Source organism: Heloderma suspectum, chromosome 9 (genome assembly GCF_057233095.1).
Source record: "Heloderma suspectum isolate Gila_16-S chromosome 9, 16-S_ref, whole genome shotgun sequence".
Taxonomy (NCBI): Eukaryota; Metazoa; Chordata; class Lepidosauria; order Squamata; family Helodermatidae; genus Heloderma; species Heloderma suspectum.
Window position 1 is genome coordinate 31,989,303 of NC_139466.1, and position 24,210 is coordinate 32,013,512.

Here is a 24,210-nt window from a genome sequence, read left to right on the forward strand (position 1 = left end):
TAGCCTTTTGTTCCTGGTCAACAAACACATCCTGTATGTTAGCCTGTTTTCATGAGGGTGATGTGAACTTTCTCCTCTCTTGCTGCTTTCGAAAATATTTAAGACACCGATCCTTGATATAACTTTGCATTGCTTGGGACATAGTAAAAACAAACAAAATTAGTAAACAAAAAACAAACAAAAAATCCAAATAAGAGATATAAACCCCTCCCAAAGATATGTTGGTCCATGAAGAGGAAAAAAATCCAAAATCCACAGTTGGGCAATAATTTTATCAGGATCAACCAAAATGACACAAAAGAGTGATATGTACTCAAACAAGATGTGTATGCAAAGCATGTTTGAATCTTTATGTGTCAATCTAAAACCTTTTTAGGGTGCAATCCTATGGCCGCTAGACAGTGGCTAGACAGCCATAGGATTGTTCAGTTTCTGTGAACTGACCTCGGAGCCCACACTCCAAGGTCGGTTCCTGGAAAACCGCCTCCCCACTGCATCATAGGTGGCGCGGAGCACCCCTGGACTCTGCACTTGGATGAGCAGCATGGAGTGGGGTGAAAGGGGTGTTCCTCGGGTGGGAGGGATGGGGAATGCGCAAGTGCTGGTACAATGCTTCCTATGCACCATCTGGTCTCCCCCCGCCCCCCACTCCTTAGTCCTGCGGCTAGACAGCTGAAATCGGCTATCTAGGCTAGCTGGTAATGCAAGGCGGCTAGAGCACAGAGGAGAAGATCCCCTCCGTGCTTGGCCTGCCCTGCATTGGATAAGCGGTCGCCTATGAATTCGGAGGCAGATAGCTATCCCCATAGGATTGCTCCCTTAATGACATTTCTAGGGCTGCAGGCTTCCCATTGGTTTAAAGCTAGGGTGCAGAACCTCTTTCAGCCTGAATTCAATGTTGGAGAAGGCCTCGGGGGCTGCAATCCAAGAATGGGTGGGGCCAAAGGTAAAAGGGGTGGAGCCAAAATATTAGCATATTCTAGCTTACAGCTCTTACTGTCAGTAACTAAGGAGAGTCATTTAGAAGAGGGTGGGGGAAACTGCGCAGAAGCTGGAAACCACCGAACGACTGGTGGTTTTGGCTTGTGGGCCTGAGGTTCGACACCCCTGTGTAAGGCCTTTTAGGGCTAATGAAACCATCGACGACAGGGGCAGACTATCTAAATTAGGAAAAGGGTAAGTGGGGGGGAGGGGAGGGTTAAGCACTAGCACCCCGATGTCATCCCTCCCTTTAAAATTTTTAAAATGTCAGGGGATCCAATCACTTCTCTCCCCCAGCATGTCCCTTTTTGGCCCTCTGCTGATTTATCAGTGGATACTCATGTTAATTGCTGAGAACCTCATCTGTGAGAATTATTTATTATTACAATTATATCCTGATTCCCCCACCCCAAATCATAGAACTTAGGGCAGTGCACATGGAATTCCCAGGCAAACTCCAGTCCCTGCACTTTCCAGACCTAGACTTGCTTAGCTTCAGCAAGGTTGTTGCATTATGTGCCTTCAGACCATAAGGAAACCCTTGCTTATTTTGGAGGCTATTTGGATTCTTATATGTTACTATACTAGGGGGAAAAAACAAAAGTAAATATTATACGACACGGATTATATATTGGTTAGAGCCATGACTCAGTCATGAAACTTCCCGGATGACATTGGTCCAGTCATCAATTCTCAGTCTATCCTCCCACACAGGCTTGTTGTGAGGATAAAGTAGGTAGGAGGAAGAACCATATAGGTCACCCTGAGCTCTTGTCCTGGTTCTGACAAGGGCATATTGGGGTAAAGCTCAGCTTCACAACACCAAGGACTGTTCCTAGTGAACTACTTGCTCCAGTGATGACTGGGACCTGAATGAAGATTTTTATGCCTGAAGCCACAAACACCCTCCTCAGGCTTCACCCCTTTCTTGAGAAGTGGGAGTCCTTAAAGCAGGCGTGGGCAACATGTGGCCTTCCAAATTGGAGAGTCGGCCTACAACTCCCATCAGACATAGCCAGCAAAGCCAATGGTTTGGGATGATGGGAGCTGTGGCCCTCCCAATGTTTTGGCCTACAAGTTGCCTCAGAAGGACAGGCACCCCTTGTCATCCTCTATGGATTTCCTCCAGGGCTGTTGATGGGCTGACTTAGGGATGTGGACATGGAGGTAGCTGGTTCCTTGTGGGGTTCAGGCTCTGAGTATATGGGTTCACAAAGTCCTGCTCCAAAGGTCCCTGGATTGAGGGCCTTCCAATCTGACAGGGCCATGTGTCCACTTTTACAGAGGACATTTTTCTATTTGAAGGATTGACAGAGGATGCGTCTCTGTTTTGAAGACAATTATTTGATGGGCTATCCAGACCAAACCTGGTTTAAAGATAATGAACCATCAGAAGGAAGAGCGGGGCCTTGAAGTTGCCCATCAACAGCACCTGGACAGCAGACTGAGCAAGACACACAGGTCTGCTCACATTATATGCTTGTACATCGCCCAGAGTGGCTGGGTGACCAGCCAGATGGGCGATTAATAAATTTAATAAATAAATAAATAAATAAATGTGGTCACAGTCTTCCACACTATGGTATTTATTTATTTATTTTAAAATTGTATTTTTATATACTGTATTTCTATCTAGCTTATTACAATTATTTATAAATTTACATCTATACATATAACTTAGCATATGTGATTTTTATTCCCTGCCTGGGGAATGCTAAGCGTTGTAGGATTTTTTTTTCTGTACAAACATGCATAGGATTGCACCCTTAAAGTTCTCCCCCCCCCCATTTATAATTCAGGAAATTCTGTATAGTAACTCAACCCTTGCATGTTCTAGTCTCAGGGAGATGTAGAAAGTAGTAATTGCAAGTCTAGAGCGTTGGCAGGTCCTAAAAATATCCAGTCACAAAGAAACAAACTAGCAATTTTGTAGAAGCCTGTCAAAATACTTGTGAAATAAATCCAAAGTGACTTATCCCAAGAGGTCTAAGATAAAAGCTCCAAACACTTTGGGCTAAAAGAGATGTGACAGGTCAGAGCCATGACTGGATCTCCCAGCTGGTTTTCCTTGAAAGCATCGGCGGGGGGTGGGGTGGGGTGGGGGTGTCCAATTTTGATTTGTGCAGCTGTGCTGGTGTTTGACCCTTTCACCAGCCCTGTGCCATTTTCATTTTCTAGATCTAAATCTCTCCCCCTCCCCAAAAGCTGCTATTATCCTTGCAGTAGGATGAGATGGCTAGATAGTATCACGGATGCAATGAATATGAACTTGAGCACACTCCGGGAGAGAGCGCAGGACAGGAAGGCCTGGCGTGCTATGGTCCATGGGGTCACGAAGAGTCGGTCACGACTGAACGACTGAGCAACAAAATCATGGCTCTAGTTTCCCCAGTAGTAACAGGTTTTTTTGGTGTGTGTGTGTGTGTGTGGGGGGGGGGGGGTTAGACTGGGAAAATGGCACACGACAGGGGAAAGGTTAACCTGATCTAACACCACTGTTTATTTTTGTATTATTATTGTATACTTTGTAATTTATTATATATATTTTAACTGTCTGTATTTCATTTTAGCCTTTAACTGCTTGTAATACGCTCAGAGAACGCTCGTTACTGGGTGAATTAAAAATATAATAAATAAATAAATAAATAAATAACAGAAATAATTATTTCTACTCCAATACTGAATCACAAAACGAAAAGTACTCTGAATATATGAAAAGCACCCTTCCTTCAAGTAATCACAAGGCCCCAGCACCGAGGGGGCCCGTGGGTCCAGTTACGTGTGGGGAGACTCTCCTCCCCCCCCCCCTCCAGCTACGGCAAACATGCATAAGAATACTTTTTAAATTTTTTTTTTTAAAAGTTAGCTGTATTGGTCCATGAGAAAAAATAATCATCATCTAAAATCCACACTTGGGCAATGCCTTGATTAGTCATTATTAGGACCAAGCAAAACTGCGCAAAAATGTGCAGGCTTCCGACGTTCTGCAGAGCTCTTCCTCGGACCGAGCGCATGTGTCCACCACCATGCCGTTTGTACCCTGGTTCCAGAAATGCTTCCCTCCCGAGCCGATTTTAAGACTTTCCTTTATCCAGAGACAAACTATTTGCGCGGCGGCGGCAGCCAGGGGGGGAGGGAGGTGGGGGAGAGAAGCGACCGCATTGTGGTGGCCGAGCCCGGCCGCGCCTCTTTTCTCCGGCGCGCGCCTTGGCCCCTTCCCTCTCTCCGCCCAGTTCTCGGGCTCGTCGTCGGCTCGAGTCCGTCGCCGCGGCGGCGGCGGCGGCGCGCATGCGCGAGTGCCCGCATTCCATCATGGCGGAGCCGTCTGACTGGGGCTGTTGCTGCTGCTGCTGCTGCTCCGACTGCGACGCGCCTCAGCGCCGTGCCTGAGGCGGCGGCGGCTTCTCCCCCCCCCCGGCGCCCCCCGGCTTCTCCTCGGCGCCCCCTCGCGCGGTGAGTGCGGAGGGCTTTCCCCCTGCAGCCTCGACGGGCCGGCGCGGGTCTCCCAGGCCGCCAGGGCGGGGCTGTCCGTGTGTGGGGGGTGAAGATCAAAGCGGGCGGGGGATTTGGGGTCGGGGGAGCGTCGGGATTGGGGTGAGGGGGGGCTGGCGGAGCTGGGGGGGCTATTCCTCTCGCCACCCCAAATAGTACTTTTCTCTGCCGCCCCCCTCCCCATTTGTTTCCCAGTCCCGTCCTGACCCCCACACAGCCGTATTCCCCCACGGCCGCCCCGTGGTTCCCGGCTTCCCCTTAATCCCACCCGGCCCCTACAGCTCCCCCGCCTCACATCCCCGCTCTTTCTGCCCCACCAGCCCGTTAGCCGCCCTTTCAACACACGCGCCGTCCGAAAAACCCCCCCTGAAGGCCCTTCCCGCTCGAGCTCCCCCCAAGTATTCTTAGTTTTAATCCCGTTGCCAAGCCCTCAAAAGCACCCTCGCATTCCCAGCTCCGTTATTATGCCCCCCAGCCCCTTCAGCGCATCTCCAATCCCCCACCCCACCTTTCCAGCCCTACTACTCCATCAGCCCACTAACCTCAATTCCAACGTCTCTCCCCGCTACAAAGCCAGTCTTGCCGCCTCCCAAGACCCTCTCCACTCATATCCCCCAAGCATTCATCCTTGAATCGCATCACCAACAACCCCCAAACCCACCCTCTCATTCCGTCTTTTGTGATTTCTCTCAGCGCCTTCCCCCCTCCCTGTACCTTACAGCTGATCTTTTATTTTTCCCATTCTTCCTGTTTCTAGCTCCTACGGATAACCCTTTTATTCCATCCCACCCCCCATTCTGTTTTGTGGCAGTGGGAGATCGGAGGGGAGGAGGCTTGGGAGGATTAAGGAAGAGGTGGGAGCATGTGGGATAAGAGGATCATGTTGTTGGGAATAGGATGGCACTGATAAGAGTGAGTGGAGCGGGAAGGGGGTTAGGGGAGAAGAATGGATCTGCTGGGAATATGAGAGTTTAGATGGGTGGATTAGTGTTGGAGGGCTTTGCGGATACTGAAATTGTAGAAGGCCACACCACACAAGGATGTAGAAGATTGGGGTGGTTGGGGGATACAGAAATTTGGAGGGTGAGTAAAAGGATGGGCGAGATTGGAGTGAAGAGTGGGTATGATGGAGCTTTAGATGGTGAGGGAAAAGGGTAGGACTGAAGAGTCTGGCTTGGAACTGGTGAAGATAATGGGTTTGCAAGAAGTGGGGGTGGTTTGGTGAGAACTGGGTTCAAGCAGGACTGGATTGTTTGGGATTGCATAGGTGTGGTGGTGAGCATGCTGGATTCAGATGCTGGTATCAGAACTGAACTACTGCATGTGTAGTCATAGGATTGGTGGATGGAACCATCTGCAAGATGTCAGGGTTGCTTGTGCTTGAGATGGGAACTTGGATCTGAAAATGCAGGTAGGTAAAAGGAGTCAGGTTTTGGTGTGTGTGTGTGTACGAGTATACTAAGTACATGGGAAAGAAAGTAGTTATAAACAAACTCAGTTTCTATTTTCTTGCCTCAGTGGAGTTCAGGAGTGAAACCCCAACTTTGCACATGCCCACTATGTCAACAAAGATCCAATGTAACAGGAAGCCCCCTCTAGAGTGAAAAATAGATTCCCTAGAATGTCCCCTTGTCCTCCTTCACTCTCCCCAGTATATTCCAGTGTGTCGCTTTAGAAGGCATCTGTAACATAGCTGACCTCCTTTTGCTCTTCCTTTTTTGAAGGATTCATTCTAGGAGGACTATCTAGGTTTTCCTTCTGATTATTGCTGCTTCTAATTATTAGAAGGGGGTTGGAGGAGGGTAATGCCTTTCCCTTCTCTGCTTCTCTCTTCCCCACCCCTCCCCCTTGGTGCTGCTGTGTCTGAATGCCACGTAGCCTTCTAGCTATTCCCCTTTGACTGGAGTGAGTGCACAGCTACTAGATATTCAACACTTCCCTCAGCTTCTCTCATGAGGAAAAGGTAGGAAAAGGAAAATCAACTGCTGTGGATAGACAAGTATTTTTGCTCAGTCTTGGTTTGTTGCTTTTGGGTTGGGTTTGGGATCGGTAGCCAAGGCAGAGACTGTTATGACTATTCAGTAGGTACCAACCCCAAACTGCAGGTTTCAGCCCTGTGTTGATGTTAATCAGCAATTTGGAGGGTGATTCAGTTGATGGAAACCCCCATTTCTGGACTAAGAAGACTCTCCCTCTCTGTCTCTCTCTCTCCCCCAAAACCCCTTCCTCAACATATGGCAAGTAGTGTGCGTTTCTATAATCTTGCCAACTGGCTGTGGGTGACGCAAAAGCTGGCAGGTGTACTTAGCTCATAATGTTTGCATTTCCTGTTTGCATTCATATTCCTTTTCAGCTTTTTCAATAGTCAAATATAAATGAAGGATGGTTTATACTTCTGTCTTTACAATTATGATCTGTAAAGGAGACAAGTCTCTTTGTTTTATTCCTGTATTTGTTTCTGATTAATTCCTGAAAAGCTTTTTAAAAAAATTATACTTAGCTTCGTTCAGTATTCAAGCTGTTATGCTGATAAATACATAATTCAAGCTTAGGGTGGCAAGCTGTAATTTAAAACTAAAAAAAGCAACACTTTTCTATACATGCTACAACTATAACTTGAAACTGAGAATAAATGGGCTTGCTACTTCTGTTCTTTCAAGCTGTTTAAGTAATCACAAGTTCTAAGGACAGGAAAATAGTTACATTTCTCTGAGCCAAAATAATAACTCTGGACATGTTGTGCATGCTGAAAAACAGCCTTGTATGATCTGTGATTCCGATTTGTTGCTCGACTGGTCCAAGATTTAGCAAGCTTGCCATTGGAGCAAACCAATTTATTTTTTCTCTGGATTTGTAAACTGTCTTAATTCAGAGTGCTAGGACCTTTCCTGCTCTTGTTTAATCAGAGATGTCTATTAAAAAGACATAGTCAGCTATAAGCTGTGAAGTTCCTAATTAATAATGTCTCTGCTTAGCCATGATCTCACTGGGGAGTGGAAGGGGAAACCTAGGCAAGCTACTTTTTCTCATATACCTTTAAAACATCATGATATAAAAGAGCAGTATAAAAGTAGTCAGCAGGATTAAAAACGAACACCAAGCAGCATAAAAGCAATGCAGATAGAATTTAAAAGCCTTGGAATTTTTTTTAAAGGTCTTTGCCTAAATGACATCAAGTGAGCCTCCCTTGGGAAAGCATTCTACAACAGGGTGCCACCACAAAGTAGGCCCTTTCCCATGTAGCCACCCAGCAAACATTTGTATCACATACATTATATAGAGTTGATAGCACCTGTTTCTTATTATATATTATCTGTATTTACTTTTTGGTAAAATTGGACGCAACCCAGCTGTCCCCAACCTTCAGATGTTGGACATTCCTGAACATTTGGCATGCTAGCTGGGGCTGATGAGAGTTGAAGTTCAAAACATCTGGACAGCACCAGGGTGGGGAAGGCTGCAGCCAGTGTCCTTTCTGTGCTAAATAACCTCCCTCGCCCCCATGACATTGCCAACCTCAGGAATGGGTTACCTGAGTGCTATCGTAGTGCTATACTTTTCTCTTCCGTACTCTCTTCTGCTTTGTCTTTCCTAATTGGTGGCAGATTTTATGGTGGGTTGTCATAACATGGCAACTTATGAGCCAGAGGTGTAATGTCCAGTGTTAGAACACCTATCTGTTCAGAAAAAGCATTTAGAATATTTCAGGATTGCATAAGCTCAGTCGAAGTATCTTTCAGGATTGATTCTTCTTAAAAGTGTGGAAGCTACCACTATTTATCCTCAGCTTTCTGAAAACATGAACCTTGCTTCTAACTGCTCATCCAGAGAAGGTGATCCACATGCGGAAACAAGTTTACACACGTGGATCACCTCTGCCCTGTCTGCAAAAGCTGCTGAAAGGCTGTTAGGTAGGTCATGAGAGCACATGATGCAGTAAGCTTGCTGAAGTTAAGCAGGAACGGGGTTGGTCAGTGCATGGATGGGGGACCACCTGGTAACCCCACATATGCTCCCTTGTTAATATGTGGTGTTATCCTTTTTTATACATGCATCCCTGTGACAAAGTTAGGCTGAGTTTGCACAGTCAAAACAATCCACCGTGGCTTATTTAAACCATGGTGGGCTGTGGCACGTGCTGGGCAGTATTTGAATATTCTGACTTATCCACACAATTCTGGTTTATCGTGAATGAGCTGTGTTCTGGTGTACATAGCCTGTTTGCTTGTGCAAAGCATGACTATTAAACAAACCAGGAGGGGTTTGTTTAGCATGTTATCCAAATGAGGGATTGCTCTTGTTGCTCCCTTCACAAGCCAGAATTGAAAGCCAAGACGTGTTCTTGGTTTGTGCTTTCTTGTTTGTTTTGGAGCAATAAGCCAAAATCTCCAGGTTGAACATTCCTGGTTTGTTTAGCTGTTGTGCTAGAAGGGAAAAGCAAAGTGGGAGTGAACGGGCTTCTCATTCACAATAAGCTAGAATTCTCAGCATTCTGGGTTACTATTGTATACAGACACAATTGCTGTGATAGGCCTTGGACTACCTAGTGATTTTCAGACAGACTGAGCAAGGAATCAAACCTAGATCTACCCAGCCAGCCCATGTCCATTGCTCTGTCCACCCACTTCCACACATAAATCCATGTATCAGTCAATACAGAATCTTGTGTAGAAGTCTGTGAAGAAACTTAGCTCCATCATGCAAAGCCTAATGATACTTTCACATAGTGAATTCACAAATAGGGTGTTAGTGTGTAGTTTGGCAGGGTTTTTTTTTAAGCTGGTATGCTGTAGATATTCACATGAGGAGGGGATGCAGTGTTAATTGCATCCCAGAATTGTTTGTGCTCCACTTTCTGTGGGTTTTTTAATTGGTAAAGCTGGTCTTACTAAAGAAGGACTAGATTTTGCATGATTATGATTGATATGGTCAGAATTTGGACTACCCTTCTTTCTTGCCATTAACCATCGTTCCTTTCTTTGTAAGAGACTTCTCTTTTTTTTAACATCTGTAATGTAGGTGCTTTGTTGTAATCAAGCTTTCCATTCACCCAGAAACTTCGTTAATCTCATCCTGACATTTAGCATAAACTAAACCAGGGTCTTTCACAAGCCTGTCTAAGAATTCTCCAGTTTTCCTGCAAACAAAATCAAATTAATCAAGGGGTAAGTCATTTTAAGCTTTTGAAGTAAGTGGCATATGAATTAACAAATCAAGGAAAAATATCTAGGTTGCAGTTCAAGGAAGTGGAAGCATGTACCTATGGGAAACATATAAAGTTGTAGTACAGCAAGGGAATAAAATGAAATGTATCAGGATGCACTCCAAGAATTAAAATTAAAACCAGTAAACTTTCAGTACCTTCTTTTGCATAATGGATCTTTTGGTGTAAAGTGTTGTGAACCATTTTTTAATAGGGTTTTTTTTAATGTAGTCTTGAAAGCTCCTGAGTACGCCATTCTGTCAAAGCAACACTAGAGAGTTTTCAAAGGAAATTTCATTTTATCATTGCACATAAGCTTGTCACTGAAACAAGCTTTATATGTGTTTTCTCTTTCACCTGCTTTCTAACATGCTGCAAAAGGCAAATTGTGATTAAGTTTGCCAAGGTCAAGATGATTTGTTTTCAGCTGTTATCTCTTCTGCAAACCAGACTTTAAATGAAAAGTTTAGCATTCCTGGGTGAGGAAAACACACTGAACTCTTTATTGCATTCTTGAAGAGCTTATTGTAGAGGCAGACATAATTTATTCTCTCACTTGTGTTAACACAAGCCTTTCTGTGTATATGTATTGGTGTAGACACACCATTTCTCAGTGATCTGCAACCTGATCACTCAAAAACTGTGCCATGGGAGCTCCCAGGATCCTCAGATTTGCACAGATGTTGCCCACAAATGATGATCTCGCAGATCAGAGTCATTCACCTGCATCAGTACAAACATTTACTTTAGCATGGGGATAGAAAGCCCTGAAAGTTGAACTGTGAGAGGTGGATAGAGGAGGAGGAGTGAGAGAGGGGCTGGCAGTGTGCTCCTTAGTCTACACAATTGCTTGTGGGTGGCAGGAACGTAGGAAATGCCTTTCTCCCCTTCCATTGGGGTCCCTGGAGTGACCAGAGGATCTAGCAGTGTGTGGTGCTCCCCCAATATCTGGGCAGGGTTAGTGGAGGTGAATCTTCCTATGAGCAGCTCAAATGAACAAAAGAGTAGCCTGCTCCATCAAATCAAGGGTCGGAGTTTTTTTCTGCCTTTGGCACACCCCTAATTCCCATGTCCTATTTCAACTAAGGTTGTAAACAAGCCTAAGTATGTGAAACTAAAACAATCTCATATTGTTTTCCTGTTTACTCTTGCTTCCACTCCCCACTATATTTATTTATTACATTTATATCCCACCTTTCTTCCATCATGGAACTCAAGGTGGCTAGACATTATTCCCAGGTGGTCTCTCCTTCAAGCACTGACCAGTCCCAGACCTGCGTAGCTTCAACAAAGTGCTGCCTGAGGTGAAGAACAAGATGGTGCACCCTTCCCATTCCATGTATACAAGGTGACTGGACTGGCAGTTTAATCTTTCTTCAATACTGGCAGTGGGACAGCGTCCTCCAACGTTCCTAAAGGAAGCAGGCTAACTTAGTGATCAGGGGACAGGCCATGGAGCACAGCTCTCTCTTCTCCAACACCTGGCTGCTGCCTCCCAGCATCTGCCACCTGAGACAATCGCCTCACTCTGCCTAATGTTAGGGCCAGCCCTTCCTTCAGACTGTGCCCTGAGGCAGTTGTTTCTCAAATCAGATTTTAGATTGTAAACTCCTTGGGGAAGGGACCTGTCTTCTTGTAATCTGTAAAGCACCATATGCACTGATGACATGAAACAGAATTATTATTATTATTATTCCAGCATTTTATTTTTAAATGGTGGTCAGCCATGTGTTTTCGGAAGCCCAGAGCAGGCATTTATTTATTTATTTTATTTAAAACATTTGTATTCCGCCCTATATCATTAAGATCTCAGGGTGACATGTACAGATAAAATCAATTTAAACAGTATAAAACAATAATTTAAATAGCTAAAAACATATTAAACCATGGACAAGTTAATGGTAAAAAGTCATGTTTTTACTTGGCACCAAAATGAGACCAGCATCTGCGCCAATCAGGCCTCCAAGGGGAGGGCATTCCATAACTGGGGTGCCACAGCAGAGAAGGCCCTCTCCCTTGTCCCACAATAGTGTATGGCTCACACTGGTGGGACACAGAGGAGGGCCCCTCCAACAGATCTCGGTTCTTGGGGAGGTATATATAGGGAGAGGCGCTCCCTCAAATATCGAGGTCCAAAGCCATTTAGGGCTTTAAATGTCATCACCAAAACCTTAAATTCCGACCGGAACCGTATTGGCAGCCAGTGCAATCCCTTTAAAAGTGGTGTTATATGATTTTTATAAGATGTTCCAGTCAGCAGTCTAGCTGCTGCATTTTGCACTAGCTGCAACTTCAGGGGCAGCCCCACCACGTAACGTGCATTGCAGTAGTCTAATCCAGAAGTTACCAGTGCATGTACTACTGTGGCTAGGTTATCCCTGTCCAGGAAAGGCCGTAGCTGGCCCCAAGTACTCTGGGCCATGGAGTCCATCTGGAGCTCCAGTGACAGGGATGGGTCTAGGAGTACTCCCAAGCTACACACCTGCTCCTTCAGGGGGAGTGCAACCCCATCCAGGACAGGTTGCTTACCCAATTCCCAGACTCGGGAACCACCAATCCACAGAGCTTCTGTCTTGTCAGGATTTAGCTTCAGTTTATTGGCCCTCATCCAGCCCATTACAGCCTCCAGGCACTGGTCCAGCATCTTCACCGCCTCAGCCAACTCTGGCAACAAGGAGAAATATAGCTGAGTATCATCAGCGTACTGGTGACACCCCACCCCAATACTCCTAATGACCTCACCCAATGTCTTTATATAGATGTTGAACAGCATGGGGGATAGAGTAGAACCCTGTGGTACCCCACAGCTTAATAGCCATGGGGTAGAACAAGAATCCCCCAATACCACTCTCTGGAATTGGCCATGCAGGTAGGAGTGGAACCACTGTAGCACAGTGCCCCCAACTCCCATCCCGCAGAGCCGATCCAGTAAGACACCATGATCAATGGTGTCAGAAGCTGCTGAGAGATCCAGGAAGATCAAGAGGGTAGCACTCCCCCTGTCCTTCACCCAGAGTAGGTTGTCAGTCAGCGCAACCAAGGCCATTTCAGTGCCGTACCCTGGCCTAAAACCAGACTGAAATTGGTCCCAATAATCAGTTTCCTCCAAGAACGTCTGAAGCTGCCCAGCCACCACACGTTCAAACACCTTGACCAAAAAGGGAATACTAGCAATGGGGCGATAGTTCTCACATACTTCTAGGTCCAGGGAGATCCTCTTCAGGATAGGGTGCACTACAGCCTCTTTCAACATGGCAGGCACCACTCCCTGACAGAGGGAAGCATTTACCACCCCCTGGATCCACCCAGCCAATCCACCCCTGCTAGATCGTATTAGCCAAGATGGGCAAAGGTCAAACTTACATGTGGTGGGATGGACTGATTCAAGCGTCTTGGTCCACATCATCAGGCTGCAACAACTGAAACTGATCCCAGGAAATACAACCAGATGGAATACTGGTTACCTCCCCAGTCTCTGTGATAACAGTGGCATCAAGTTCTGCGTGAACATGACCAACTTTCTCCTCGAAGTGCTTAGCAAAGTTATGATAGCAAATGTCCGAAGATTCCAGTCCAAATTTCTCTGAGCCCGAGCAAGCTCCCAACAGGCTCTTCACCACTTGGAACAGTTCTGCTGGGCGACATTTTGAGGATGAGATAATAGAGCTGTAATAAGATTTTTTTGCCATCCTCACTGCCGCATAATAGGCACAATGAAGAGTCTTTGCTAATCTTAGATCAAATTTGCTCCGAGACCTGCGCCACCTGCACTCCAGCCATCATCTGGCCTGTTTCATTCCCTATAGATCTTCTGTAAACCAAAGTGAGTTAGGGGCTCCGCTTGGGAGCGATTGTATCAATGTCCCTTCCCATCTCACCATTCCATAGTGAGACCAAGGCCTCCACTGAATTGCCAGCCCTATCAACTGGAAAATCCCCCAGAGCATTCAGGAATCCATTGGATTCCATTAGTCTCCGGGAACGGACCATCTCAATTGGTCCTTTACCCTTGCAGGGAAGATCTGCTACTGCCAAACCAAACTTAACAAGGAAATGATCTGACCTGACAGTGGGGTTGTTGACCCCTCCCCCAAATGAGATCATCCCTCATCCACCCAACAGCAGAAACCAGGTCCAGGGTATGTTGTGCCACATGTGTCGGGCTAGTGATGTACTGAGTCAGCCCCGTGGTTTCCATGAAGTCCCAAGCAGGCCCTGTCAGGATAGCCTCGGCATGGATGTTGAAGTCCCCCAGAACCACAGTCCTAGGGTTCTGCAGCACCACCAGGCATGAAGCTGCACCCCCTACCTTCCTCTAATTCCACCTGCCAGCAACTGGTATTTGGGGGAAAGCCACCTCTAATCCTGAAGCTCCATTTACCTATCCTGGCTAAAAACGGCAACTGCAAATATGAGCCTGCAAATATCCTTACCTTTTGAGTTGGAACTTGCCTTAGTTTGCTTGGTATTTAAGGACTATGTCCTTAATCTTCTCCTAAACCATATTGGACTTTAATTGACGTACTTTGATGACAATAATGGTAAGGAAGATCTAGCTTTGGCACGGTTATGCTGAATGTTGCAATGTAAAATGGCTTGAGCACTGGAGTTTGATGCCAAATCAAATATTTTTTTTTCCTAGTAAAAGAATCAATGAGTCAAGTTAAGAGTTTAACCTTTTTGAATGTCCCTGTTGCCAATCAAACTTTCCATTGTATGTAAGGTTTATTAATCTCTGGTTTTATTTCTATTTGAACAACAGCTGTCTATAAGGCTGGTTTGCTTATTATATGTTTCAACCCACAATACATTTCCCATTATTTTTCATTGTTCCCCATTATAAATTAGAACAAAATCTGGCGGAAAAAATCCCTGTTGGCCTGGTGCCAAGAAATCTAATACTTAAGAATTTGAAAGGCTTTTTTAGAAATGGCTATTAGAAATAGCTGGTAGGAATCTACTTGCAGTCATGCTTTTAATCCTCATAACCATTTGAATTTTTGGATGAAGACAAAGTGCTGTGCTCTGCTGCAGGTAAAAGAATCGTGAGCTTGAGCAGAGACAGTGAAACACACAGGATGCACCAACTCTGCTAAGCACCCTTGTTTATTATTTTAATGTATATCTTGCTTTTTTACATCTAGCACCCAAGGCAGCTAACAACACTGCTGATAATAAAAAATACAATAAAACAATGTTTAGAAATTAATAAAATAAAAAGGGCAGATAAAACTAATCAAAACACCAACAGTGGCCACATTAAAATATATTGTGTTGGATCCAGAGTTCCACCCATGGAACATTCCCACTGTTGTGTGAGTCAGATGTGGCTCTGGAGCAAGGTGGGGTGGGACATTAGGGGATAATTGCAGCTTGGTGCAATTTTAAATGTTTTGACCACACAACTACTTCTGTTAGCAAGGTGTCGCAGCCACAGAATATGACTTTTAACTTCTGAGGTTAGTATTCACTGCGTGGAACATGGGCAGGCTCAGTTGGCAGTGTTGTGCCACACACTCAGGATGCAACACAATACCTGATTGTCAAAGTTTCCTACTCTGCCAATTCCAATGTATCCACAGGTCAAGAAGGGAAGAGTGTAGGCAAATGGGCATTTTAAGTGCATGTGTCTTCAACTGCATGGTCTGGCCTTTGCGTTGCATTAAGAGAGCAATGAATATTTGGCAATATTTGAAAGTGTCTGTGATAAAATGTATAGTAAACAAGCTCAGTGTATATGAATGCCTGTTTTTATTGTAAGAAGCACTTGGCGGCACATGAGAAATCTGTGTAGATGGGTGTGGATGTGCATAAGCATGTTGCCTTTAAAGCAGTGGTTCTCAAAGTTGTTACATAGCAGCACAGTATTTTTCTGGATTAAATTAGATCATTTTATTCTACAGTCAAATATATCTGAATTTTCTTGATCAGCTGCTAGTTAAATGGTTTCCTATCAGAACAGTTGGCAGGCATCTGCCTTGTGGCTGCAAGAGTGTTTAGTTAATACTGCCTCTGAGCATCCTGCCATTTTCTTTGCTCAGTTGGTCAGGATTCAGGTCTGGTATCTTGCTTTTTCGGCTGTGGTGATGCTTGAGGGATTCCTTTGTGCCTGTCAGTTGTAGGTTGAACTATATCAGGTGATCCTGGAGTATCCTTTCTCCCTGGCAAATTCTTCCTCCTTTTGGATTATATTACTACTTGTATATTGCCAGAGAAGTGGGATCAGTGCTGGGTAGGGCCTCCCCACTCCAAGTAGCAGAGACTGGTAGATGCATCCAACATGGTGGTTTTAATTTTTCAGTGCATCCTGTAAGACTCTTGTGGCACATTGGTTGGGAATGACTGATCTAATGTGTTTTTATAATTAACTGTGGAATTGGTAGCCTCACCAGCTTCCCTCTCTTATGGCACCCACTCAGTAGAACTCGCTTCCATGAAATTTTTGGTTGGCTTCTTCCATCTATAGACTCCCCATCATCACTTAATGACACAGTTTAGACGACATGGGGGTTATCATGAGTTAATTAACACATAATTAACTGCAGTGCACGTGCAGCTGCTATTTTGAATATGCAATCTGCGATCAGGTTGTGGCGTGTTGTGCAAACCCGGCCATCAGGGGCTAATTGAGGGTAAAACAATCCACACTTAACCCTAGATTAGCAGATCACCCCTGATCAGAGGTCACATATTCAAAATGGCAGGAGCACGCACTGGGTTTAATCCCACAATAAGCCACCGTGTTGTGCGAACCGGCCCACTTCTTTTTTTGAAAGATGTTTGCAGGTATTTAGCTAGTCGGACTGACTTTGTTTTTTGTGTCACTGCTTTGTTGGCTTTTAATAGCTTTATTAATTCAGTATGGTTTTTTAAATTATAATTTTTACATGACTGTCTTAATTTAATGTTGTACATCACTTTGGGTGCTCTTGTTGAGTTGGAAAAGCAATTAATACTTTTTGAAAATAATAAAGGCCATTAAAGTAAATTTCTTTTGAGCTTTTGCCAAAATAGACTGTCTTCAGTCTGAACTGTTCTTTTTTTAATTGAAATTCCCAATGAGCTCAATTTTATTATTCTTGCACTCCTATGGATGGATGCTACAGTGATTGCTTGCATTTTAAAATATTGAGTGTTGATTCGCCTTTTGCTTATTATACAGGAGTACTGTCACCATTTAACCCCCTATTTTACACTTAACACATGGGGATAAGTTGATGTAGGAAAAGAATAAACGAACATATTCAAAAGTAAAATATATTCACCTTTAAAACACATGTTTTTGTAAACAAAGTTTGCTTTACCTAGGAAGCTGAGGGGGAGTCTAGCTTACAATTGACAATCTATTCTTTGGAAAGATCTGAAGGCATGTGCTCCGCTGATGAGGACTGCAGCTTTGGAAGTGTTTAAGTGCAGTTAAATTTTTATCAATACTTCTTTGATTATATGTAGAGACCATTTTGGTTAGCAAGAGACTTTTTTTTTCCAGATGGGAGAATAAACAAGGAAAGGAAAAAAAATACTTTAAATATTTTAAATATTTACTAGTGTCATGTTTTAGAAGCTTAAGATTTTTTCATCTTTATGTTTTTTTTAAAAAAAATCACTTATTTTTGCGTTATTATAATGCAAAATTATATGTTAAAGTAAGGCTTCATATATTCGTTGCTCAATTTATCCAAGTCTGTTAACCCACTGAGCCAACAGGGTCCTAAAAACCAGTTTGGATCCAAGTACTCAAACTTAACTGGTATATAGATTGGGTGGTATATGCTGCTCAGTATAAAAATGTAGGACCATAAATGTTCCTCCGTGTTCACCATATTCTGATCTGTTTTGTTAATCTTCATTGATTTCTCTCACTTGATTAACTTAGACTGGGACCTGGTTTGCACGTAATGACCGCCCTTGGGTTAAATAACCTGTGGGCTGTCAGAGACGAGTGGGAGAAAGAGCGCACCCTGCCTCCCGTGTGCCTGCCATTTCCGCTTTTAATCAACAAAGTTGATCAAAGTTGAACAATCGGCCCATAGGTTGAGTGTCATGTGCAAACCCAGGGTGTTGGGTTGTTTAGTGGCTAAACAGTCCAGCAGTTAACCCATGGTTTGTTGTAGGGTTGTTTAGCCCCTAAACATGCCATGCTTACAAACCTGTGAACAGGCCGATTGTAGGTTGTTGATTGCCTGCAGCATGCCAGCCACTTCTTTTAATGTGGCCTCCAGCGTCTGCACAACAGCCCATGGGCTGTTTAACCCATGGCCTGTCATTATGTGCAAACTGGCCCATTGTATTTCTCAATTCCTCAACCAACAGTTGGGAGTTTGGGATCATGCTGTGGGAGGTTTCACTTGTTTCTTCTCAGTTGTTACATGTGGATTCCTCCTCCCTTTCTATAGTTTGCTGTAGCTACAGTTGCCATTACATCAGAATTGGAGCAAATTATGGAATGTAAAGTGGAATCTGTACTTCAGGGAGCACATTGATCTCATAGCACATTCCTGATCTTCAGTCATTTGAGTGAGTTGACAAAAAGTAGCAGGGGTAGGGGGGTTAACTTGCTTCCATAGCATTTATGCTGTGGGGACCTACAGGGTTCCATCCTGTCTCCCATGGTTTTTCACATCTGTGTGAATCTGCCAGGTGAGGTCATCAGGGTATTTGCAGTGAAGCGTCATCAGTACGCTGACAGAGCTGATGATATTCATAGAATCATAGAATAGTGGGGTTGGAAGGGGCCTACAAGACCATCGAGTCCAGCCCCCTGCTCAATGCAGGAATCCAAGTCAGAGCATCCCTGACAGTTGGCTGTCCAGCCTTGTCTTGGATGCCTCCAGTGACGGAGAGCCCACCACCTCCCTAGGTAATTGGTTCCATTGTCGTATTGCTCTAACGGTCAGGAATTTTTTCCTGATGTTCAGCCGGAATCTGGCTTCCTGTAACTTGAGCCCATTATTCTGTGTCCTGCACTCTGGGATGATGGAGAAGAGATGCTGGCCTTCCTTTCTGTGACAATCTTTCAAGTACTTGAAGAGCGCTATCATATCTCCCCTCAGTCTTCTCTTCTCAAGGCTAAACATGCCCAATTCTTTCAGTCTCTCTTCATAGGGCTTTGTTTCCAGGCCCCTGATCATTTCTGTTGTCCTCCTCTGAACCCTCTCCAGTTTGTCTGCATCCTTCTTAAAGTGTGGTGCCCAGAACTGGACACAGTACTCCAGATGAGGCCTAACCAGTGCTGAGTAGAGGGGAACTAGTAGTTCCCAGGATTTGGAAGCTATGCTTCTATTAATGCAGCCCAAAATAACATTGGCCTTTTTTGCAGCCACATCACATTGTTGGCTCATATTCAGCTTGTGACCTACAACAATTCCAAGATCCTTCTCGCTTGTAGTGTTGTTGAGCCACGTATCCCCTATCTTGTAACTGTGCATTTGGCTTCCTTTTCCTAGGTGCAGAACTTGGCATTGATCCCTTTTAAATGTCATTCTGTTGTTTTCTGCCCAGCGCTCCAGTCTATCCAGATCACTTTGAATTTTGTTTCTGTCTTCTAAAGTATTAGCTATCCCACCCAATTTGGTGTCATCTGCAGATTTGATCAGCATTCCCTGCACCTCCTCCTCCAAGTCATTAATAACAATGTAGAAGAGCACTGGGCCCAGGACTGAGCCCTGCGGTACCCCACTCGTTACCTCTCCCCAGTTTGAGAAGATCCCATTGATAAGCACTCTTTGAGTCCGATTGTGTAGCCAACTGTGGAGCCACCGGATCGTTGTTTCATCTAGCCCACTTTGAGCTAGTTTGCTCATCAGGATATCATGGGGCACTTTGTCGAAAGCTTTGCTGAAGTCGAGGTATATTATGTCCACAGCATTCCCACAGTCCACAAGTCCACAGTCCACAGACTCTCTTTCTCATCAAAACCAGGTGAGTGGCTGTTGTGAATCAGTGCCTGGGCACGGTAATGGACTGGATGAGGGCTAATAAACTGAAACTCAATCCAGACAAGACGGAGGTACTGTTAGTGGGTGGTTCGTCTGCCCGGCTAGGTGATATTCAACCTGTTCTGAAGGGGGTTGCACTCCCCCTAAAGGATCAGGTTCGTAGTTTGGGGGATGCTCTTGGATCCAGAACTGTCACTTGAGGCACAGGTGAACTCAGTGGCACGGAGCATTTTTTATCAGCTTAGGCTGATATACCAACTACGCCCTTATCTGGACAGAGATAGCCTAGCTACAGTTATCCATGCTCTGATAACTTCTCATCTGGATTACTGCAATGCGTTATACGTGGGACTGCCTTTGAAAACGGTCCGGAAACTTCATCTGGTCCAAAATAGGGCAGCAAGATTGTTAACAGGGACTGGCCTGTGAGCTCATATTATGCTAGTACTTTTCCAGCTGCACTGGCTGCCAGTCCATTTCCGAGCCCGATTCAAAGTGCTGGTGTTAACATTCAAAGCCCTTAACGGCTTGGGGCCAGGTTACCTGAAGGATCACCTCCTCCCATATGTGCCTGCCTGGACCTTAAGATCATCATCAGCGGCCCTTCTCCGTGAGCCCCTGCCAAAGGAAGTGAGGCGGGTGGCTACTAGGAGGAGGGCTTTTTCTGTTGTGGCACCCCGGCTCTGGAATGAGCTCCCTAGTGAGGTTCGCCTGGCGCCTACATTGTATTCCTTTCGGCGCCAGGTGAAGACCTTTTTATTTTCCCAGGCATTTTAGCATTTTAGCTTTCTAAATTTTTATCTTCGCTGTTTTACATCTGTATTTTAAACTCCTGCACTGCTGCTAGGTTTTATTGTGATTGTATTGTTATATTGTGGTTTTAATGTTTTATATATTTTAAATTGTTATATTGTGTGTTGTTTGGTTTTAATTTTTGTGAACCGCCCAGAGAGCTTCGGCTATTGGGCGGTATAGAAATGAAATAAATAAATAAATAAATAATAAATAAGGGAGGTTACTTGATCAAAAAATGAGATCAGATTCGTCTGGTAGGATTTGTTCTTGACAAATCCATGTTGGCTTTGAATAATCACTGCATTGTTTTCAAGGTGCTTACAGATGGATTGCTTTATCATCTGCTCCAGAATTTTCCCAGGGATGGATGTCAGACTGACTGGTCTGTAGTTCCCAGGTTCCTCCTTTTTGCCCTTTTTGAAGATAGGGACAACATTAGCCCTCCTCCAGTCATCTGGCACTTCACCCGTCCTCCATGACTTCTCAAAGAAAATAGACAGTGGTCTGAGAGTTCTTCTGCCAGTTCCTTTATTACTCTAGGATGCGGTTCATCTGGCCCTGGAGATTTGAACTCATTCAAAGTAATGAGGTGTTCCTTGACCATATGCCTATCGATCTCAAGCTGCAATCCTGCCCCTTCAGCCTGTACTTTGCCTTTGCCAGGGGGGTCCTAGACTGAACCAAAGCAGGTATTGAGCACTTCAGCCTTTTCTTTGTCATCTGTTATCATTTTGCCATCCTTATTTAATAGCTGAACCACAATTTCTTTGTCTTTTACTACGCACGGAGCTGAAGAAAGCATTTTTGTTGCTTTTAGCATCCCTCGCTAACCTCAGCTCGTTCTCAGCTTTAGCCTTCCTGACACCATCCCTGCAATTCTGTGCTACCTGCCTGTACTCTTCCTTTGTTGCTTGGCCTTCTTTCCGCTTCCTATATGTGTCCTTTTTTGTTTTCAGGGCATCTCTAAGCTTTTTGTGAAGCCACATTGGCTTCTTCTGTTGTATTCCACCTTTTCTTCTTGTTGGAATGGTTTGTAATTGGGCCTTGAGAATTTCCTTTTTCAAAAGCTCCCACCCATCTTGGACTCCTTTTCTCGTTAGAGTTGCTTGCCATGGGACATTACTGATCATTGTTCTGAGTTTATTAAAATCAGCTTTCCTAAAATCCAGGGCATGTGTTTGACTACACTCGGCTTTTGCTTCCCTTAGAACCAAGAACTCAAGTATAACATGGTCGCTTTCCCCCAGAGTTCCTGTAACTGCTACTTTATCCACTGAGTCATCTCTGTTGGTTAGGATCAAGTCAAGTATAGCCAATCCTCTAGTTCCTTCCTCTACTTTTTGTAGGAGGAAGTTATCCGCCAGGTAAGTCAGGAATTTCCTGGTGGGGCCATGTTTTGCAGAATTTGTCTCCCAACAAATACCTGGGAAATTGAAGTCCCCCATTACTACTACATCATGCTTCCTTGAAACATTGGCTATTTGCTTTTCAAAAGTTTCATCCTCGTCTTCTCTTTGATTGGGTGGCCGGTAGTAGACTCCAACCACCAGGTTCCTTTTATTCTTTGCTCCATTTATTTTGATCCAGATGCTCTCGATGGGGCTACCAAGCTCCTCCTCCTGTATTTCTGTGCACAGATATGTATTTTTCACATACAGTGCAACCCCACCTCCCTTTCTGTTCCTCCTTTTCTTTTTGAACAAGTTATATCCTTCAATTGCTGTATTCCAGTCATGAGAGTCATCCCACCAAGTCTCAGTTATACCTATCAAGTCATAATTTCCCTCTTGTATTAAGAGTTCAAGTTCGTTCTGTTTGTTTTCCATACTCTGGGCATTAGTATATAGACATCAAAGACCGTGAGCTTCATAGCCTGGCTTTCTTCCTACATGTTTCTGAAGATTATTTTTGGGCGCTATTAGAGCTGTTCTCTCCGCTGCGGTGCATGAGCCTTTGTCCATTATTACCCCCAACTTTACATCTCCCTTCCCTCTACGATTCAGTTTAAAGCCCTCCTGATGAAGTTCTTCATGCTGTGGCCAAACACATTCTTCCCATCCTTTGTAAGGTGCAACCTGTCCCTTGCCAACAGCCCATCTTCCAGGAAGTATAGCCGGTGGTCCCAGAATCCAAATCTTATCACGCCAGCACCACCTTCATAGCCAGTCATTCATCTGGAGTATTTTTCATTCCCTTTCTATCCCTCTTCTAACTACTGGAAGGATGGATGAGAAAACTATCTGGGCCCCAAAGTTCTTGAGTTTCCTTCCCAAAGCTTCAAAGTCTGATGTGATTTCTTCGTAGCTCCGCTTGGCGGTATCATTTGTTCCCACATGGATGGGAAGAAAGGGATACCTGTCAGTGGGCTTTATGAGTGCAGGCAATCTTTCAGTCACGTCTCTAATCCATCCTCCTGGGAGACAAGATACCTGGCGAGTCCATGGGTCTTCGCGACATAGTTGGGTCTCGATCCCACGCAGCAAGGAGTCCCACTACTACTACTCTTCTCTTCTTGTTGTTGTAGGCCTTGGTTTCATCGCCTCTGTTTGACTGACCTTCAGCCTCTTGCTCACTCTCATGCAGGTTCCCCTGTGATTCTTCCTCTGCAGGCTGTCCTCCAGTCTCATCCTCAAGTACCTGATACCAGTTCCACAGCTCCACTGCTTCCACTGGCGCAAAGTAGCATCTAGTTCTCCTCCTCCTAACTGTCACCCTTTTCCAAGGAGTATCCTCTACTGCATTTTTCCTCACCTCAGCATTTCCCACTTCCACTTCATCTTGCTGTTACTCTTCAAGCTTCTGGTCTTCACTTTGCTGCTGTAGTTCCACCATTCTGTCCAAGAACTCTTCATGTTCTCTTATTCCCCGGAGGGTCGACAGTCGTCGCTCCAGTCCACTTACTTTTTCCTCCAGCAGCGTGATCAACATGCACTTGTTGCAGATGTAGGCCATGTTGTTCTCAGGCAAGAAAACAAACATTGCACACACCCTGCAGGTCACCACCACTGGAGAATCTTGTCCTTCCATAGCCTCTTTTCCCTTTTTGCGTCTAGCTTTCTGATTGTTTGAGACTAGCCTGTGCCTGCCCTTCTACTTGCTAGAGGTTAAAAGCAGAGTCCCACTGGTGTGGAAGCGTGTGTTACAAGAAAAATATTTTTTTTAAATGTTAGGGGCCTCCCCCTTGACCTCCCCTGGCCAACTCCTGTTTGCTCTCCCTGTTCACTCGCTCTGGTCGCTCGCTCTCTGGTCGCTTGCTTGCTTCTGTAGTCCCTGGACCAGCTGGAGCAGCTTCCTCTACTCTGCTGGGAGGTGGGAAACAGACTGTTTATCTCCATCTTTCTGTCATCTGAGTCTGGTGAGGCTGTGCAGGTTCTTGACTGGTGCCTGGAACTGATAATGGGCTGGATGAGGACCAATAAACTTAAGTGAATCCTGATGACATGGAGGCACTGTGGGTAGCTGGCTCTCATATCTGGGGATTTGGTGTATATCCTGTTCTAGATAGGATTGCACTCCCCCAGAAAGAGCAGGAACCTGGCTTGGGCGTACTCCTGGATTCATCACTGTTACTTGAGGCTCAAATGAGCTTGGTGGCACTAGATGCCTTTAACCAACTTTGACTGGTTCACCAGCTGTGACCATTCCTGGGCAAGATAGACTGGCAATGGTGTCCTTGCTCTGATAACCTTCCCATTGGATTACTGTAATATGTTTGACATGGGGCTGCCCTTGAAGACTACTCGAAAGCTTCAAACACTGCAGAATGGAGCTGCTAGAATTTTAACAGATACAGCCAGATGT

The 24,210-nt window shown here is 44.9% G+C and overlaps 1 protein-coding gene across 3 annotated transcripts in view; it reads left to right on the top strand.

Annotated features, from left to right (window-relative positions):
* Positions 1–4,283: 4,283 nt before the first annotated feature.
* Positions 4,284–24,210, top strand: part of FNDC3A (fibronectin type III domain containing 3A) — an 88,665-nt gene continuing 68,738 nt past the window's right edge. For 2 of the 3 annotated variants that reach the window (XM_084814071.1, XM_084814073.1), the window contains exon 1: positions 4,284–4,434. The gene's annotated coding sequence lies outside the window, so the exon portion shown is untranslated. Of the gene's footprint in view, positions 4,435–6,347; positions 6,437–24,210 lie in introns of those variants that run through there. The other variant, XM_084814072.1, reaches the window with a different exon arrangement.